The sequence below is a fragment of the Oncorhynchus mykiss genome, chromosome 13, assembly GCF_057628025.1.
Source record: "Oncorhynchus mykiss isolate SJ-2025 chromosome 13, ASM5762802v1, whole genome shotgun sequence".
Lineage (NCBI taxonomy): Eukaryota > Metazoa > Chordata > Actinopteri > Salmoniformes > Salmonidae > Oncorhynchus > Oncorhynchus mykiss.
The window spans coordinates 61,666,854-61,682,934 of record NC_143034.1 but is presented as its reverse complement, the minus strand read 5'-3'; the positions used below and the strand labels follow the sequence as shown (position 1 = coordinate 61,682,934).

The window sequence follows — 16,081 nt, the reverse complement described above, 5'->3', positions numbered from 1 at the left end:
TCTTCTGCACAGATTCTGCCAGACCTGGGCCCCTGGAGTAAATCGCAGTAATACAAAAATAATGGTGTTCCAAAAAAGGTCCAGTCGCCAAAATTGAGACTGCATGCAGAATTCTGCAACAAATTTCACCCGTGTATAATGTATAACACCAAATAATGCATGCTGAGCAGAATTTGGCCGATACCCGCTAATTATCAAAATACAGAAAAGAGCTGTTAAATTATACAACAACCTAAAAGGAAGCGATTCCCAAACCTTCTATAACAAAGCCATCACCTACAGAGAGATGAACCTGGAGAAGCAAGCTGGTCCTGGGGCTCTGTTCACAAACACAAACATACCCCACAGAGCCCCAGGACAGCAACACAATTAGACCCAACCAAATCATGAGAAAACAAAAAGATAATTACTTGACAAATTGGAAAGAATTAACAAAAAAACTGAGCAAACTAGAATGCTATTTGGCCCTAAACAGAGAGTACGCAGTGGCAGAATACCTGACCACTGTGATTGACCCAAACTTAAGGAAAGCTTTGACTATTTAGAGACTCAGTGAGCATAGCCTTGCTGTTGAGAAAGGCTGCCGTAGGCAGACCTGGCTCTCGAGAGAAAACAGGCTATGTTGCACACTGCCCACAAAATGAGGTGTAAACTGAGCTGCACTTCCTAACCTCCTGCCAAATGTATGACCATAATATAGACACATACTTCCCTCAGATTACACAGATCCACAAGAAATTTGAAATCAAACCCCATTTTGAAAAACTCCCATATCTACTTGGTGAAATACCACAGTGTGCCATCACAGCAGCAAGATTTGTGACCTGTTGCCACAAGAAAAGGGCAACCAGTGAAGAACAAACACCATTGTAAATACAACCCACATTTATGTTTATTTATTTTCCCTTTTGTACTTTAACTATTTGCACATCATTACAACACTGTATATGTTATGGTGAGTGAATGAGGACCCAAAAGCGAACTAACTTAAACAGAGCTTCTTTAATAACCAAACATAGGTAGGCTCAGATAGACCGGCAGATTCCGACAGGACAGGACAAGGTTACAGCAAACATGACGATAGTCTGGCTCAGGCATGAAACACAACAAACAAGAATCCGACAAGGACAGGAACAGAAACAGAGAGAGATATAGGGACCTAATCAGAGGGAAAAAGGGAACAGGTGGGAAACGGGGTGAATGGGTAGTTAGAGGAGACAAGGAACAGCTGGGGGAAAGCGGGGGAGAAAAGGTAACCTAATAACGACCAGCAGAGGGAGACAGGGTGAAGGGAAAGGACAGAGACAAGACACAACATGACAGTACATGACAGTACCCCCCCACTCACCGAGCGCCTCCTGGCGCACTCGAGGAGGAAACCTGGCGGCAACGGAGGAAATCCTCGATCAGCGCACGGTCCAGCACGTCCCGAGAGGGAACCCAACTCCTCTCCTCAGGACCGTACCCCTCCCAATCTACGAGGTACTGGTGACCACGGCCCCGAGGACGCATGTCCAAAATTCTACGGACCCTGTAGATGGGTGCGCCCTCGACAAGGATGGGGGGGGGGGGGGGAAGACGAGCGGGGGCGCGAAGGACGGGCTTGATGCAGGAGACATGGAAGACCGGGTGGACGCGACGAAGGTATCGCGGAAGAAGAAGTCGAACTGCGACAGGATTAATGACCCGAGAAATACGGAACGGACCAATGAACCGCGGGGTCAACTTGCGAGAAGCCGTCTTAAGGGGAAGGTTCTGAGTGGAGAGCCAAACTCTCTGACCGCGACAATATCTAGGACTCTTAGTTCTACGCTTATTAGCAGCCCTCACAGTCTGCGTCCTATAACGGCAAAGTGCAGACCTGACCCTCTTCCAGGTGCGCTCGCAACGTTGGACAAAAGCCTGAGCGGAGGGGACGCTGGACTCGGCGAACTGAGATGAGAACAGCGGAGGCTGGTACCCGAGGCTACTCTGAAAAGGAGATAGCCCGGTCGCAGACGAAGGAAGCGAGTTGTGGGCGTATTCTGCCCAGGGGAGCTGTTCTGACCAAGACGCAGGGTTACGAAAAGAAAGACTGCGTAAGATGCGACCAATAGTCTGATTGGCCCGTTCTGCTTGACCGTTAGACTGGGGGTGAAAGCCGGAAGAGAGGCTGACGGAAGCCCCAATCAAACGGCAAAACTCCCTCCAAAATTGAGACGTGAATTGCGGACCTCTGTCCGAAACGACGTCTGACGGAAGGCCATGAATTCTGAAAACATTCTCGATGATGATTTGTGCCGTCTCTTTAGCAGAAGGAAGCTTAGCAAGGGGAATGAAATGAGCCGCCTTAGAGAACCTATCGACAACCGTAAGAATAACAGTCTTCCCCGCTGACGAAGGCAGTCCGGTGACAAAATCTAAGGCGATGTGAGACCACGGTCGAGAGGGAATAGGAAGCGGCCTGAGACGGCCGGCAGGAGGAGAGTTACCGGACTTAGTCTGCGCGCAGACCGAACAAGCAGCCACGAAACGACGCGTGTTATGCTCCCGGGTGGGCCACCAAAAACGCTGGCGAATGGAAGCAAGCGTACCCCGAACGCCAGGGTGGCCGGCTAACTTGGCAGAGTGAGCCCACTGAAGAACGGCCAGACGAGTAGGAACGGGAACGAAAAGAAGGTTCCTAGGACAAGCGCGCGGCGACGGAGTGTGAGTGAGCGCTTGTTTTACCTGCCTCTCAATTCCCCAGACAGTCAACCCGACAACACGCCCCTCAGGGAGAATCCCCTCGGGGTCAGTGGAGGCTACTGAAGAACTGAAGAGACGAGACAAAGCATCAGGCTTGGTGTTCTTAGAGCCCGGACGATAAGAAATCACGAACTCGAAACGAGCGAAAAACAGCGCCCAACGCGCCTGACGCGCATTAAGTCGTTTGGCAGAACGGATGTACTCAAGGTTCCTATGGTCAGTCCAAACGACAAAAGGAACGGTCGCCCCCTCCAACCACTGTCGCCATTCGCCTAGGGCTAACCGGATGGCGAGCAGTTCGCGGTTACCCACATCATAGTTACGTTCCGACGGCGACAGGCGATGAGAAAAATACGCGCATGGGTGGACCTTGTCGTCAGAGAGGGAGCGCTGAGAAAGGATGGCTCCCACGCCCACCTCTGACGCGTCAACCTCGACAACGAACTGTCTAGAGACGTCAGGTGTAACAAGGATAGGAGCGGATGTAAAACGATTCTTGAGGAGATCAAAAGCTCCCTGGGCGGAAACGGACCACTTAAAGCACGTCTTGACAGAAGTAAGGGCTGTGAGAGGAGCTGCCACCTGACCGAAATTACGGATGAAACGACGATAGAAGTTCGCGAAGCCGAGAAAGCGCTGCAGCTCGACGCGTGACTTAGGGACGGGCCAATCAATGACAGCTTGGACCTTAGCGGGATCCATCTTAATGCCTTCAGCGGAAATAACAGAACCGAGAAATGTGACGGAGGAGGCATGAAAAGTGCACTTCTCAGCCTTCACAAAAAGACAATTCTCTAAAAGGCGCTGGAGGACACGTCGAACGTGCTGAACATGAATCTGGAGTGACGGTGAAAAAATCAGGATATCGTCAAGGTAAACGAAAACAAAGATGTTCAGCATGTCTCTCAGGACATCATTGACTAATGCCTGAAAGACAGCTGGAGCGTTAGCGAGGCCGAAAGGAAGAACCCGGTATTCAAAGTGCCCTAACGGAGTGTTAAACGCCGTCTTCCACTCGTCCCCCTCCCTGATGCGCACGAGATGGTAAGTGTTACGAAGGTCCAACTTAGTGAAAAACCTGGCTCCCTGCAGGATCTCGAAGGCTGAAGACATAAGAGGAAGCGGATAACGATTCTTCACTGTTATGTCATTCAGCCCTCGATAATCTATGCAGGGGCGCAGAGACCCGTCCTTCTTCTTGACAAAAAAAAACCCCGCTCCGGCGGGAGAGGAGGAGGGGACTATGGTACCGGCGTCAAGAGCTACAGACAAATAATCTTCGAGAGCCTTACGTTCGGGAGCCGACAGAGAGTATAGTCTACCCCGGGGGGGGGGGGTGGTTCCCGGAAGGAGATCAATACTACAATCATACGACCGGTGTGGAGGAAGAGAGGTGGCCCTGGACCGACTGAACACCGTGCGCAGATCGTGATATTCCTCCGGCACCCCTGTCAAATCACCAGGCTCCTCCTGTGAAGAAGAGACAGAGGAAACAGGAGGGATAGCAGACATTAAACATTTCACATGACAAGAGACGTTCCAGGAGAGGATAGAATTACTAGACCAATTAATGGAAGGATTATGACAAACTAGCCAGGGATGGCCCAAAACAACAGGTGTAAAAGGTGAACGAAAAATTAAAAAAGAAATGGTTTCACTATGATTACCAGAAACAGTGAGGGTTAAAGGTAGCGTCTCACGCTGAATCCTGGGGAGAGGACTACCATCCAGGGCGAACAAGGCCGTGGGCTCCTTTAACTGTCTGAGAGGAATGTCATGTTCCCGAGCCCAGGTCTCGTCCATAAAACAGCCCTCCGCCCCAGAGTCTATTAAGGCACTGCAGGAAGCTGACGAACCGGTCCAGCGTAGATGGACCGACAAGGTAGTGCAGGATCTTGAAGGAGAGACAGGAGTAGTAGCACTCACCAGTAGCCCTCCGCTTACTGACGAGCTCTGGCCTTTTACTGGACATGAAGTGACAAAATGACCAGCGGAACCGCAATAGAGACAGAGGCGGTTGGTGATTCTCCGTTCCCTCTCCTTAGTCGAGATGCGGATACCTCCCAGCTGCATGGGCTCAGCACCCGAGCCGGCAGAGGAAGATGGTAGTGATGCGGAGAGGGAGGCGACGGAGAGCGCGAGCTCCTTTCCACGAGCTCGGTGACGAAGATCAACCCGTCGCTCAATGCGAATAGCGAGTTCAATCAAGGAATCCACGCTGGAAGGAACCTCCCGGGAGAGAATCTCATCCTTTACCTCTGCGCGGAAACCCTCCAGAAGACGAGCGAGCAAGGCCGGCTCGTTCCAGCCACTGGAGACAGCAAGAGTGCGAAACTCAATAGAGTAGTCTGTTATGGATCGATTGCCTTGACATAGGGAAGACAGGGCCCTGGAAGCCTCCTCCCCAAAAACAGATCGATCAAAAACCCGTATCATCTCCTCCTTAAAGTCTTGATACTGGTTAGTACACTCAGCCCTTGCCTCCCAGATTGCCGTGCCCCACTCACGAGCCCGTCCAATAAGGAGAGATATGACGTAGGCGACACGAGCAGTGCTCCTGGAGTAAGTGTTGGGCTGGAGAGAAAACACAATATCACACTGGGTGAGGAACGAGCGGCATTCAGTGGGCTCCCCAGAGTAACACGGCGGGTTATTGATTCTGGGCTCCGGAGATTCGAAAGCCCTGGAAGTGGCCGGTGGATCGAGGCGGAGATGGTGAACCTGTTCTGTGAGGTTGGAGACTTGGGTGGCCAGGGTCTCAACGGCATGTCGAGCAGCAGACACTTCCTGCTCGTGTCTGCCTAGCATCGCTCCCTGGATCCCGACGGCTGAGTGGAGAGGATCCGAAGTCGCTGGGTCCATTCTTGGTCGGATTCTTCTGTTATGGTGAGTGAATGAGGACCCAAAAGCGAACTAACTTAAACAGAGCTTCTTTAATAACCAAACATAGGTAGGCTCAGATAGACCGGCAGATTCCGACAGGACAGGACAAGGTTACAGCAAACATGACGATAGTCTGGCTCAGGCATGAAACACAACAAACAAGAATCCGACAAGGACAGGAACAGAAACAGAGAGAGATATAGGGACCTAATCAGAGGGAAAAAGGGAACAGGTGGGAAACGGGGTGAATGGGTAGTTAGAGGAGACAAGGAACAGCTGGGGGAAAGCGGGGGAGAAAAGGTAACCTAACAACGACCAGCAGAGGGAGACAGGGTGAAGGGAAAGGACAGAGACAAGACACAACATGACAGTACATGACAGTATATAGACATAATATGACATTTGAAATGTCTTTATTCTTTTGTAACTTCTGTGAGCGTAATGTTTACTGTACATTTGTATTGTTTATTTATCTTTTCTTTATTATCAACTTCACTTGCTTTGGCAATGTTAACATATGTTTCCCATGTCAATAAAGCTCTGGGATTGAATTGAATTAGAGGGATAATACTTAAATTCACACAGGACACCAGATAAGACAGGAGAATTACACCAGATATAACAGACTGATCCTAGCCCCCCGGCACATAGACTATTGCAGGACATATACTGGAGACTGAGACAGGGGTGAGTCAGGGGACGCTGTGGCCCCATCTGACGGTACTTCCGGACAGGGCCAAGCAGGATATAACCCCACCCACTTTGCCAAAGCACAGCCCCCACACCATTAGAGGGATATCAACAGACAGGAAGATCACGTCAATGACTCAACCCACTCAAGTGACGCACCACTCCTAGGGATGGCATGGAAGAGCACTAGTAAGCTAGTGACTCAGCCCCCGTAATAGGGTCAGAGGCAGAGACACCCAGTGGAAAGAGGGGAGCCTGCCAGGCAGAGACAGCAAGGGCGGTTCGTCGCTCCGGTGCCTTTCCGTTCACCTTCGCACCCCTGGGCCAGACTACATTCAATCATAGCACCTACTGAAGAGATTAGTCTTCAGTAAAGACTTAAAGGTTGAGACTGAGTCTACGTCTCTCACATGGATAAGCAGACCATTCCAGAGCTCTATAGGAGAAAGCCCTGCCTCCAGCTGTTTGCTTAGAGATCCTAGGGACAATAAGGAGAACTGCGTCTTGTGACCGTACATGTAGGTATGTACGGCAGGACCAAATCGGAGAGATAGGTAGGAGCAAGCCCATGTAATGCTTTGTAGGTTAGCAGTAAAACCTTGAAATTAGTTCTGAAGAGGAAGCCAATGTAGAGAGGCTAGCACTGGAGTAAAATTATAAATTGTTCTAGGATTCTAGCAGCCTTGTTTAGCACTAACTGAAGTTTATCGAGTGCTTTATCTGGGTAGCCGGAAAGTAGAGCATTGTAGTAGTTTAATCTAGAAGTGACAAAAGCATGGATTAGCTTTTCTGTATAATTTTGGTACAAAAAGTTTATAATTTTTGAAATGTTACGAAGATATTCTTGATATGTTCATCAAAAGAGAGATCAGGGTCCAGATTTTTAGGGGTGCGACTGCATCTAAGGTATTACGGAATTTTCAATTAAAATCCTCAGATTGGTGGTGAACCGATTTTTGTACTCCAATGTCCTTGGGTAGGTGGAGGGAGTCTGGAAGGGCATCTAGGAATCTTTGGGTTGTCCGAGAATTTTATAATTTATAGCACGGTTTTGATGATCCTTGTTTGGGGTCTGAGCTGATTATTTGTTGTTATTGAAAATGTAATAAAATCGTGGTCCGATTGTCAGGGATTATGATGAAGAACATTTAATCCACAATAATTATTCCACGGTACAAAACTAGATCCAGGGTATGACTGTGTCAATGAGTAGATCCGGAGAAATGTTGGACAAAACCAACCGAGTCGATTATGGCTCCGAAAGCCTTTTGTAGTGGGTCTGTGGACTTTTCCATGTGAATATTTAATGTCACCAAAAATGTTAATGTTATCTGCCATGACTACAAGGTTGAATATAAATTATGGGAACTCCGTGAGGAATGGTAGCTCTTCAAAGTGATTGAATAGACTGCATAGATTTCATGACTAGAAGCTCAAAATAAAAATGTATTTAATTTTTTTGTAAATTGAAATTTGCTGTCATAAATGTTAGCCTCACCACTGGCTTTGCGGGATGCCCAGGGGATATGGTCACTAGTGTAACCAGGAGAATCCTCATTTAACAGTTAATTCATCAGGCTTGAGCCATGTTTCTGTCAAGCTAATCACATCAAGATTTTGATCAGTGATTAGTTCATTGACTATGACTGCCTTGGACGTGAGGGATCTAACATTAAGTAACCCTATTTTGAGATGTAAGATATCACAATCTCTTTCAATAATGACAGGAATTGAGGAGGTGTTTATTCCAGTAAGATTGCTAAAGCCAACACCACAATGTTTTGTTTTGCTCAACATAGATCGAGGCTGAGCTGACTATCCCCATTGAGACCGTGTCTGTGCCTCAGTCTAGGTTGGCGTGCAGGGTCTGTGGGGACTCCAGCATGTGGAGCAGCTCAGAGTTTTCCAGCTCCACGAGCATGCATGTGATTTCTGGAGCCAGATTGGGGGGTTGGATCAGGAGGTAAAGTGTCTGACTTGGAGGGAGGGAGAATAAAATAAACCATCAGAAAGGACCATGGAATGGATGGTCACAAGTTCTTGAATGAGGAAGTGAATTGAAAAGAGAGATGGATGCCAGACTCACACATACTTTATTTTGGGTTCTCAGGGGATAAGGTTGACAGCATGGAAGCAGTCAGAGGCTCCTGGACATGGACAGCAGGCTTTTGCATGTGGACCTGAAGCAGGGCATTCATTTCCTGCTGAGAGGTTTTCTGAGGCATGCTCACTATGGCTGCCTGGGAAGCTGGGGAGAATATATTTATGATCAGAGATGTGATAATGACAATAGCCAGTATTCTTCCTAAAAAGACATTCAAGGTAAATGCTATGGGAGTAGTATCAACATTGACTCCATCATTTACATATACAGTGCCTTGCGAAAGTATTCGGACCCCTTGAACTTTGCGACCTTTTGCCACATTTCAGGCTTCAAACATAAAAATATAAAACTGTATTTTTTTGTGAAGAATCAACAACAAGTGGGACACAATCATGAAGTGGAACGACATTTATTGGATATTTCAAACTGTTTTAACAAATCAAAAACTGAAAAATTGGGCGTGCAAAATTAGTCAGCCCCTTTACTTTCAGTGCAGCAAACTCTCTCCAGAAGTTCAGTGAGGATCTCTGAATGATCCAATGTTGACCTAAATGACTAATGATGATGAATACAATCCACCTGTGTGTAATCAAGTCTCCATATAAATGCACCTGCACTGTGATAGTCTCAGAGGTCCGTTAAAAGCGCAGAGAGCATCATGAAGAACAAGGAACACACCAGGCAGGTCCGAGATACTGTTGTGAAGAAGTTTAAAGCCGGATTTGGATACAAAAATATTTCCCAAGCTTTAAACATCCCAAGGAGCACTGTGCAAGCGATAATATTGAAATGGAAGGAGTATCAGACCACTGCAAATCTACCAAGACCTGGCCGTCCTCTAAACATTCAGCTCATACAAGGAGAAGACTGATCAGAGATGCAGCCAAGAGGCCCATGATCACTCTGGATGAACTGCAGAGATCTACAGCTGAGGTGGGAGACTCTGTCCATAGGACAACAATCAGTCGTATAATGCACAAATCTGGCCTTTGTGGAAGAGTGGCAAGAAGAAAGCCATTTCTTAAAGATATCCATAAAAAGTGTTGTTTAAAGTTTGCCACAAGCCACCTGGGAGACGCACCAAACATGTGGAAGAAGGTACACTGGTCAGATGAAACCAAAATTGAACTTTTTGGCAACAATGCAAAACGTTATGTTTGGTGTAAAAGCAACACAGCTCATCACCCTGAACACACCATCCCCACTGTCAAACATGGTGGTGGCAGCATCATGGTTTGGGCCTGCTTTTCTTCAGCAGGGACAGGGAAGATGGTTAAAATTGATGGGAAGATGGATGGAGCCAAATACAGGACCAATCTGGAAGAAAACCTGATGGAGTCTGCAAAAGACCTGAGACTGGGACGGAGATTTGTCTTCCAACAAGACAATGATCCAAAACATAAAGCAAAATCTACAATGGAATGGTTCAAAAATAAACATATCCAGGTGTTAGAATGTCCAAGTCAAAGTCCAGACCTGAATCCAATCGAGAATCTGTGGAAAGAACTGAAAACTGCTGTTCACAAATGCTCTCCATCCAACCTCACTGAGCTCGAGCTGTTTTGCAAGGAGGAATGGGAAAAAATGTCAGTCTCTCGATGTGCAAAACTGATAGAGACATACCCCAAGCGACTTACAGCTGTAATCGCAGCAAAAGGTGGCGCTACAAAGTATTAACTTAAGGGGGCTGAATAATTTTGCACGCCCATTTTTTCAGTTTTCGATTTGTTAAAAAAAGTTTGAAATATCCAATAAATGTCGTTCCACTTCATGATTGTGTCCCACTTGTTGTTGATTCTTCACAAAAAAATACAGTTTTATATCTTTATGTTTGAAGCCTGAAATGTGGCAAAAGGTCGCAAAGTTCAAGGGGGCCGAATACTTTCGCAAGGCACTGTATGCTGCATCATCAGATATACTCACTCATCTGATAGGAGGATGAGGCACTCATGTTGCATGCATGCATAATGGCGGGTGCAGGCTGGTTGGGGTTGATGATGGTTGGGTTTGGGACGGCCAAGACGCTAGCCATCCTCTGCAGTCAGCGGTTCTTCAGATACGCCTGCTGTAGGGTCTTGTGCTGGGCCTGGAGCCACAGATAGCGGCTTGTTGGTCACTCTGCGACTGTTCATCTCCGTCAAAGCCTTGGTGGCGTAACAAATCCAAAGCCTTTGCTTCAACCGTGCTCCATCATCACCTTGGTGCTTGTGATTGTTCCGAAGTGGCAAAGCTCTTTCTGGAGATGATGACCGTCCCAGCTATCATCCATATTATTCATTAGCAACGTCTGGCACTTGCATTTCCAGCCAGGTCACCGGTGATACAAGGATTAGATGTCCATCCATATCTGAGGATGTCGGGAGATGATGTAGAAACTGGCCACTTTTTGGATTTTTGTTTTAAGCCTATCTCAAACCTTAACACTTACCTTAACCATTCACAGTTAATGCCTATCCTTAAAAATTCAGAGTCAATGCCTAAACTTAACCTTTAAACACTTCTAAATTTTAAGTTTGGAACAACTTCTAAATCTGACGTTTGAGAAACATGGATAAACGTCTAATTCTGACATGAGATTGTGAGAGCTTGTTGCGCATTTCTTCTGGCCGTGGCCCACATAGATCCACCTCCTGTTCACCTGCTTCTCATTTGTCTGATCCACAGCCTGACAGATGCACTCCAATGACACACTGGTCTCCCAGACACTGAGCTCCGTAACACATCTAGACACTGACAATAATGGATGACCTCTCTCACCTTCTGTGCATCCTCCTTCCTTTTGAAACTGAGGAAGCCGAATCCTCTAGATTTCATGCTGTGATCAACCATGACAGTCCCTGGAGCTGAAAAGGACAGAATCGTCCTCAACTCAATAAAAAGGTCAACTAAACAGACACGAAACAAGAAGAGAATATACAACAGTAGGCTACACAAGACACATCAGACAAACACTCATCATGTCAACCATTTCTCACAGTTTGTCATCGTCCATGTTGATGCCAAAGTTCTTGATGTACACATAGGTGAACTCCTTGGCCCTGGATCCAAATTCAGCCTCTCGCTGTTTACATGATTTAAATGGTTCAATGCTCACTATTTCATCAGCCAACATCTTACCATTCAATCTCTTGGCTCGTTCAACAGCGTCCTGGGTTGTGCAATCTACATAACCGTACCCTCGGGATATGCCCTTAGTATCACAAACAACCTTAGAGGACAGAATATAAAATGTGTCCCCTAATGCTTGGCTTATCCAGATTCTTGACGATAATATTCACAACGATGCTCTTTTCAGAGAAGGATCTTGTTGATTCCACATGAGTCACATTCCATTTCATACTGTCCAAGGCAGACTCAACATCCTTTTGGTAAAAGTTGATATATCTACAGTATATCCCAAGGATCGTTGGGTCTTCCTGTCTTCGTAGACCTTAATTGAGTGGATTGTCCCTTTTGGACTGAATTTATGGAATAAAGTATGTTCATTCGTAAGAATATGTAAATGACCTACATATAAGGAGACCAAAGGCACCCTCATGTCCATGTTGACCATACAAGGGTTAACAAATTTGACAGTCTAATATCTTCTCAGTAAAACAGTTTGATAGATACCTTGCATGCAAGACAAATGAGTGTTCCAGCACATGAGATGTCAACAAGTTTGATTCTGGAACCCCTATGTCACAGGCACTTTGTGATGTCATAAAGAGTGTGTATCAAGAATGTAATCTATCAAAACAACATTTTACATTTGTTTCTCCTTCCACTTTATTAGTGTGCTTCCATCAGCAAGGTTAGGGTACAAAAATACTAACATAAAGCTTTCTGATACCATTTCTATACTTTTAAAACTGCACCGGTTTTTGTTCTCCCAAGAACCTCCCATCCTCTCCAATGTTATTTCTTCAACATTCTAAAACATAGTTAAGTCAGCTACGCCATTACACATTCTAGCTACTGTAATCCTTTCAATCACATCCATATACGCAATAGAATAGGATAGAAGATAAATTAATAGAATATATTAAAATATAGTATAATTTTACAGAATCAAGTAGAATAACTAGATTTTTCCTTTGAGGGAACTTCTCTCAAATAAAATCAAATCAAATGTATGTATATAGCCCTTCGTACATCAGCTGATATCTCAAAGTGCTGTACAGAAACCCAGCCTAAAACCCCAAACAGCAAGCAATGTAGGTGTTGAAGCACGTTGGCTAGGAAAAACTCCCTAGAAAGGCCAAAACCTAGGAAGAAACCTAGAGAGGAACCAGGCTATGAAGGGTGGCCAGTCCTCTTCTGGCTGTGCCGGTTGGAGATTATAACAGGACATGGCCAAGATGTTCAAATGTTCATAAATGACCAGCATGGTCAAATAATAGGTCTGGGAAAGGTAGCATGTCCGGTGAACAGGTCAAGATTCCATAGCCGCAGGCAGAACAGTTGAAACTGGAGCAGCAGCACGGCCAGGTGGACTGGGGACAGCAAGGAGTCATCATGCCAGGTAGTCCTGAGGCATGGTTCTAGGGCTCAGGTCCTCCGAGGGAGAGACAGAAAGAGAGAAAGAGAGAATTAGAGAGAGCATACTTAAATTCACACAGGACACCGGATAAGACAGGAGAAGTACTCCAGATATAACAAACTGACCCTAGCCCCCCGACACATAAAGTACTGCAGCATAAATACTGGAGGCTGAGACAGGAGGGGTCAGGAGACACTGTGGCCCCATCTGATGATACCACCGGACAGGACCAAACAGGAAGGATATAACCCCACCCACTTTGCCAAAGCACAGCCCCCACACCACTAGAGGGATATTTTCAACCACCAACTTACCATCCTGAGACAAGTAAAGCCCACAAAGATCTCCGCCACGGCACAACCCAAGGGGGGGCGCCAACCCAGACAGGAGGATCACATCAGTGACTCAACCCACTCAAGTGACGCACACCTCCTAGGGACGGCATGAAAGAGCACTAGTAAGCCAGTGACTCAGCCCCTGTAATAGGGTTAGAGGCAGAGAATCCCAGTGGAAAGAGGGGAACCGGCCAGGCAGGGACAGCAAGTGCGGTTCGTTGCTCCAGAGCCTTTCCCTTCACCTACACACTCCTGGACCAGACTACACTCAATCATATGACCCACTGAAGAGATGAGTCTTCAGTAAAGACTTAAAGGTTGAGACCGAGTTTGAGTCTCTCACATGGGTAGGCAGACCATTCCATAAAAATGGAGCTCTATAGGAGAAAGCCCTGCCTCCAGCTGTTTGCTTAGAAATTCAAGGGACAATTAGGAGGCCTGCGTCTTGTGACCGTAGCGTACATGTAGGTATGTACGACAGGACCAAATCAGAGAGATAGGTAGGAGCAAGCCCATGTAATGCTTTGTAGGTTAGCAGTAAAACCTTGAAATTGGCCCTTGCCTTGACAGGAAGCCAGTGTGGAGAGGCTAGCACTGGAGTAATATGATTTTAAAAAATGGTTCTCGTCAGGATTCTAGCAGCCGTATTTAGCACTAACTGAAGTTTATTTCGTGCTTTATCCAGGAAGCCGGAAAGTAGAGCATTGCAGTAGTCTAACCTAGAAGTAACAAAAGCACAGATACATTTTTCTGCATCATTTTTGGACAGAAAGATTCTGATTTTTGCAATGCTACGTAGATGGAAAAAAGCTGTCCTTGAAACAGTCTTGATATGTTCGTCAAAAGAGAGATCAGGGTCCAGAGTAACGCCGAGGTCCTTCACAGTTTTATTTGAGACGACTGTACAACCATTAAGATTAATTGTCGGATTCAACAGAAGATCTCTTTGTTTCTTGGGACCTAGAACAAGCATCTCTGTTTTGTCCGAGTTTAAAAGTAGAACGTTTGCAGCCATCCACTTCCTTATGTCTGAAACACAGGCTTCTAGCGAGGGCAATTTTGGGGCTTCACCATGTTTCATTGAAATGAACAGCTGTGTGTCATCCACATAGCAGTGAATGTTAACATTATGTTTTCAAATGACATCCCCAAGAGGTAAAATATATAGTGAAAACAATAGTGGTCCTAAAACAGAACCTTGACGAACACCGAAATAAACAGTTGATTTGTCTGAGGACAAACCATTCACAGAGACAAACTGATATCTTTCCGACAGATAAGATCTAAGCCAGGCCAGAACTTGTCCGTGTAGACCAATTTGGGTTTCCAATCTCTCCAAAAGAATGTGTTGAACGATGGTATCAAAAGCAGCACTAAGGTCTAGGAGCACGAGGACAGATGCAGAGGCTCGGTCTGATGCCATTAAAATGTCATTTACCACCTTCACAAGTGCAGTCTCAGTGCTATGATGGGGTCTAAAACCAGACTGAAGCATTTTGTATAGATTGTTTGTCTTCAGGAAGGCAGTAAGTTGCTGCTCAACAGCCTTTTCTAAAATTTTTGAGAGGAATGGAAGATTCGATATAGGCCGATAGTTTTTTATATTTTCTGGGTCAAGGTTTGGCTTTTTCAAGAGAGGCTTTATTACTGCCACTTTTAGTGAGTTTGGTTCACATCCGGTGGATAGAGAGCCTTTTATTATGTTCAACATAGGAGGGCCAAGCACAGGAAGCAGCTCTTTCAGTAGTTTAGTTGGAATAGGGTCCAGTATGCAGCTTGAAGGTTTAGAGGCCATGATTATTTTCATCATTTTGTCAAGAGATATAGTACTAAAACACTTGGGTGTCTCTCTTGATCCTAGGTCCTGGCAGAGTCGTGCAGACTCAGGACAACTGAGCTTTGAAGGAATACGCAGATTTAAAGAGGAGTCCGTAATTTGCTTTCTAATAATTATGATCTTTTCCTCAAAGAAGTTCATGAATTTATTACTGCTGAAGTGAAAGCCATCCTCACTTGGGGAATGCTGCTGGGAATGCTGCTTCTTTCCATCTATCCCTTCACACAATTCATTATGAATTATTGATTAGATTGTATATTGTCAGAAACATACCCTAGGGGGGTGTATGGATTCAGAGAGGATGGAGTGTTCAGTTATTTAAACACTGTCACAGTCCAATAGTTGCACTGTTACACACAGCGTATCTGATTCAGTGGAGGCTTCTGAGGGGAGGACGAATTATAATAATGTCTGGAACGGATGGCATCAGACACCTGAAAACCATCTGTTTCATACCATTCCACTCATTCCGCTCCAGCCATTACCACAAGCCCGTCCTTCCCAATTAAGGTCCCACCAACCTCCTGTGGTCTGATTGTATTTGTGTTTGTTTGATAGCAGTTTATCTCATTTCAAATCTGGCCATGATGATGAACTGTTTGTTAGTTCTGAATGGTACACCCGGTTTAGTGTTTCATACTTTTATTTTCTCTGCCTTCTCTCTACCTTCTATTCTCTCTGCCTTCTATTCTCTCTACCTTCTATTCTCTCTGTCTTCTATTCTCTCTACCTTCTATTCTCCCTACCTTCTATTCTCTCTGCCTTCTATTCTCTCTACCTTCTATTCTCTCTGCCTTCTATTCTCTCTGCCTTCTATTCTCTCTACCTTCTATTATCTCTACCTTCTATTCTCTCTACCTTCTATTCTCTCTGCCTTCTATTCTCTCTACCTTATATTCTCTCTACATTCTATTCTCTCTGCCTTCTATTCTCTCTACCCTCTATTCTCTCTGCCTTCTATTCTCTCTACCTTCTATTCTCTC

General features: G+C 45.8%; 1 pseudogene; it reads right to left on the bottom strand.

Annotated features, from left to right (window-relative positions):
* Positions 1 to 11,330: 11,330 nt before the first annotated feature.
* Positions 11,331 to 11,948, bottom strand: LOC110485218 (polyadenylate-binding protein 1 pseudogene; annotated as a pseudogene).
* Positions 11,949 to 16,081: the final 4,133 nt, after the last annotated feature.